The sequence below is a fragment of the Megalopta genalis genome, unplaced genomic scaffold (assembly GCF_051020955.1).
Source record: "Megalopta genalis isolate 19385.01 unplaced genomic scaffold, iyMegGena1_principal scaffold0055, whole genome shotgun sequence".
Classification (NCBI taxonomy): domain Eukaryota; kingdom Metazoa; phylum Arthropoda; class Insecta; order Hymenoptera; family Halictidae; genus Megalopta; species Megalopta genalis.
This window is the reverse complement of record NW_027476124.1, coordinates 542501-547500: the sequence shown is the minus strand read 5'-3', so window position 1 is coordinate 547500 and position 5000 is coordinate 542501. Positions and strand designations below refer to the sequence as shown.

The 5000-nt window shown below is 53.6% G+C and overlaps 1 pseudogene; it reads right to left on the bottom strand.

Moving 5' to 3' along the window:
• The window catches only part of LOC143261545 (large subunit ribosomal RNA), a 10431-nt pseudogene that overhangs the window by 3781 nt on the left and 1650 nt on the right, over nucleotides 1-5000 (bottom strand).

The following is a 5000-nucleotide window of genomic DNA, read 5'->3' as shown; positions in this document are numbered from 1 at the left end:
CTAAATCAGGGCCTCGCCATTATGCGAAGTACTACATGTACGACGCACTGACGGTCTCTAATGCCTTCATCGCCGATACACCCATCGACTCGGCCGATCAACCCTCCTACGCGAGGGCTAGTTCGGGGGTTATCTCCCGCCCTGGGTGGCCACAGACCGCCACCGCCAGTAGATAGGGACAGATGGGAATCTCGTTAATCCATTCATGCGCGTCACTAATTAGATGACGAGGCATTTGGCTATTTTTTTTTTTTTTTTTTTTTTTTTTTTTTTTTATAGAGAGGAAAATCTTTTATAGACACCACGGAATTCTTCGACGTGGTAGTGTGGGATTCCTTATACCCACTAAAAACCTCTCTCTTCTCACGCCTAGATGTTATGGCGGAGGACGGCTTTATTTCCTGGTGCCGAATTTGCGATGTTGGGGCCCAGGTTGCCCATTACAGTGGCCGTGAATCGGGCGATCACCCAACGCCCTCCCTATTACCCGGATGACAGATGTTGTTTGTCATCTTATTCCATCTTGTCCAGTTCGTGTGCGATCCCTGAAGGGCCCTCGTAGTTATTGATCTTAAGAGCCCTTTGAGTCCTAGTGCGGAGATCGATTCAGCCGAGAGCGATGCCCACACGCCGCGCCAGGAGATGGTGACCGACGTCACTCTAACAGCTTCCGCCAAAACCCCAAATTCCTGGGCGACGCGATGCCTTAACAGCGGGGTGTCGTATTTAGCGACTTTCCTCGCATGTGCATCATTAAGCGACGTCGCACCGCTAACGACCTGGCTGTCGATGACCCTGACAGCTCCATCCTTGAAGGCCACCAAATCAGGCTTCTGCAGACCCGACTGCAGGACATAATGCGGATTCTCCCTAACCCTCCACCCACTCTGCCTCAGACCAAATGCTACGATTCGGCATATGGCATCGTGTCTGAGTATTCGACCCCCATGAGTCCGGTGACATCCCTGCACTATGTGTGCCGCCGTCTCCGTTACGGCGCACCCAGCACGACACAACACAGGAGCCCCATTCCCACGACGGCCTCTTGATGTTCTTACTCTGGTGGGCAGGGCGTTAATACGTACATGATGATATTGCACGTAATCCCTGCCGGGGATCCCCGCAGAACAGGCGTCAACCCAAGAGCTGCTATCGATGACTTTAGCAGCCTCACGCAATTCTCCTCCATCGTTAGACTGATGGAGTAAAGATGCCCAGTATTTGGCACGATCCTCAGGTCGGAAAAGCGCCCGACCTTGGATAGTCAGAGCACTCTCCGCCCGTCGAACCGCTGCCACAACCGTCGGATGCTGGGAGGCATCTCTTGCAGCCGCACAGGAGGACCTCGCCATTGATGTTAACCTGGCGTGCATCATACCCGGTATCGATGTTCGAAACGCGGGGATGCCAAGTCCACCCTCCTTGCAACTGGCGTGGAAATACCCAAGTGGTACATCTTTGGGCAGACGCAACCACCTTCGAACGGCCAGCCGCGTCTGTTTATCTAATGCCTTCAAGATTTTAAGTGGGCATCTTGTCAAAACCAGCTGGTGATAAAAACGCGGAATGAGGAAACAGCGCAAGATCTTGAGGCGCTGTTGAGGCTTGAGTGGCGCCTTGGTGATATTGGCCAACTCTCTGTCTAGCTTGCCCCCAGGTTTTTCAATACCCATTGGCGAGATCTTAATGCCCAGATATCGGAAGCCCTCGGTAGGTCCCAGTTGTTTTATAGACCGACCGTTGACCTCAAATTTGCTGGCGGAGAGTATCTTGTACTTCTTTTCTTTACCAGCGATCTGGATGGACATAGCCAGACATTTATCGGAGTTGAATTCCAACCCGTACTTTCGTGCCTCTTCCTCAGCCGTTCGAAGCATGCCCTGCATTCCTGAAACGGAGGACGCGAACAAGATCAGGTCATCCGCATACGCCAGTATATTGACCCTTTGCTCCCTGATAACATAGCCGACCTCCTCGGGTAACACCCCTATCACCCGGTCCATGACGATCGAGAATAGCAGGGACGACAAGGGATCGCCCTGCCGCACACCCCTCGCTACCCGGATCGGATCCGATGTCTCTCCACGGACCTGAAGCACGGTTCGGCTATTACGGTACGTCGCTGTTATGTACCTCACAAAGAGCTCCGGGAGTCCCAATCCCCTTAGTGCCGATGTTATGGCATGGTGACTAACGCTGTCAAACGCCTTGGCCACATCTAAGGACACAACGTGAAGCTGCTTTAAGCAGCTCCGTGCGTCACGAAGGGCAGTTGATAGTACAAGCACGTTCTCAGCACAGCCATCGTGCACTCCTCGTTGCCGCTCATCGATGAGACCGGCTTTTGCCAATCTCACCGCCAAGATTTTATGCAGCTGACGAACGACGACCGAAGCCACACTTATAGGACGGAACTCGGATGGTGTTGAGCTTCCGTCCTTCTTAGGGATAAATACCGTCCTGCTGATGAGGAGCTCAGATGGAAATGCCCCTACCGCAAGGATGACATTATAAAATAAGGTTCTTAGAACTACTGGCACACTCCTCCATTGCCTGCTCGAGATGTTATCGAGACCCGATGCCGAGGAGAGCGGGATCTCATTGGCCTGGATCTCATGGCCACGAACCGGCTCAGCGATCCAATGCAGGTCCTCCCTTTCCTGAACTGGATGAAGGTGTTCAATGGGGACAGAAGGACTGGTGAGCATAGGTGTCCAGTACTCCACCATCTCGCCAACGGTTGGCGTTTGAGCCTGCACCGGGCCATCCAGTACAAGCTTGGCCGCGCGAGACATGTCCTTCTTCCAGAGTTCCTGCATGGCCGCATACTCCCTTCTCCTCAGTCTCCACCTCGGCACGGGCCCGGCAGGTGCAGCTTTAGGTGGCCGGAGCAGTGGTGTTCTCCGCTCCTTTACTTTCGCAGAAGGCGTCGGAAAGACTCTTTGAAGCCATCGACAACAAGCACTCGGTGTTATTGGTTCTCGATTAAGAACCGTTCTCGCAAGACTTACGAGTTCTTCCGCTTCATGGGATTTCACCCTTTCGGCCGGATCAATCAGCTTACAGATAGCGTCAATATATTGGCACTGATGTTGCTGTGCCGACGCAGAGTGCTCCTGAACAGGAGTAGGCGAATCCGCCCGTCGATGACTTGTGTCGTGATGTTGAGTGACACTGGAGGTTGAAGACTGAGACTCAACGGCAGGTCCACGCTCGCGGCATACACCGATCTTCTGTGTAACAAGAGCTTTATACGTCAATTTCTTTCTGAGGCCCTTCAGTCGATCAAGACTGAATTTATTGTCGAAGACCGTCAGTAGATGTTCATTCATAAATTTGACGTTGCCCTGCACACTCGCAAGCGCCTCAGCCGCCGCCACCATCTCAGTCTCTTCCTGAGTCCACCTAACCTTCTTTACGGCCACCTGCACTCGTTGGTTGGCCTCGTCTGGATGAGCTCTCCTCACATGGACCCCTAACCCGATGGAAGTGGGAAAGGATCGCGAACAATGGGGACATGGATGTAGTGCCCCCCGTGACGCAAGATGTTGTGCGTCGTTACTGGACTGGTTGGGTTTATTTCTGGAGGTCGTCGGACAGACACTCCGACTCACTGTGGCCGCTGTCGTAGGGTCGGCGATCCGAGTGGCCCGAGGGCCCGCCGACAATGGGTCACTTGACCCATAATCTTTCTTGTGATTCTTCGGGCCTACGACAATAGAGCCATGGGGGTGGCAACCCCATGACCCATAACATGCCTCCCTCAAAGTGACTAGAGCCGCCGCCACATTAGCGCGAAGGCAGGCCATTTGGGTGGGCTGCACCCTTACAGCGGCTCATTACTGCTAGGCAGCACGTCGTGTCGCACAGAATTTAGCCGCAATGCACTGAATGGACAGGTCCAAACAATACATCACGTTACCGTCGGGAACCACGAGGAGGTACCTGTGCGACTAGGACGGGAGAGGCTAATGGACCTAACAAGAGGTCTATATTACGCATCACCGTCCCGCGGGAGGCCAAGGCACGGGACCGAGCTCGGATCCCAGCCACGAGAGCCGTTCACCTCGCCCAGGCCCGGCACGTCAGCCAGACCCGCTTCCCGACCAAGCCCGACACGCCCCGCTCCTCAGAGCCAATCCTTATCCCGAAGTTACGGATCCAATTTGCCGACTTCCCTTACCTACATTAATCTATCGACTAGAGGCTCTTTACCTTGGAGACCTGCTGCGGATATGGGTACGAACCGGCGCGACACCTCCACGTGGCCCTCTCCTGGATTTTCAAGGTCCGAGGGGATGATCCGGACACCGCCGCAACTGCGGTGCTCTTCGCGTTCCAAACCCTATCTCCCTGCTAGAGGTTTCCAGGGAACTCGAACGCTTATACAGAAAAGAAAACTCTCCCCGGATCTCCCGACGGCGTCTCCAGGTCATTTTGGGTTACCCCGACGAACACTCTTACGAGGGCCCGAATGGTATGCGGTTCCGCTGCCGGGTTCCGGAATAGAAACCGGATTCCCTTTCGCCCAATGGGTGTTTTTTGTGCATGTATATAATAACAAAATATGCTGCGATTTATATAATAATAAAAAAAATAATAAAATAGCTGCGTTTTTTTACAAGTGTTTAACGTCTTAGGACACCTCATCTACATAGGATTTCTCTTAGGGCTTAGGATCGACTGACTCGTGTGCAACGGCTGTTCACACGAAACCCTTCTCCACGTCAGTCCTCCAGGGCCTCGCTGGAGTATTTGCTACTACCACCAAGATCTGCGCCGACGGCGGCTCCAGGCAGGCTCACGCCCAGACCCTTCTGCGCACACCGTCGCGACCCTCCTACTCGTCAGAGCTTCATAGAGGACAATAAATTGCCCCGCTTCACACATACCACTGACGGTGGAGTATAGGCGCGACGCTTCAGCGCCATCCATTTTCAGGGCTAGTTGCTTCGGCAGGTGAGTTGTTACACACTCCTTAGCGGATTCCGACTTCCATG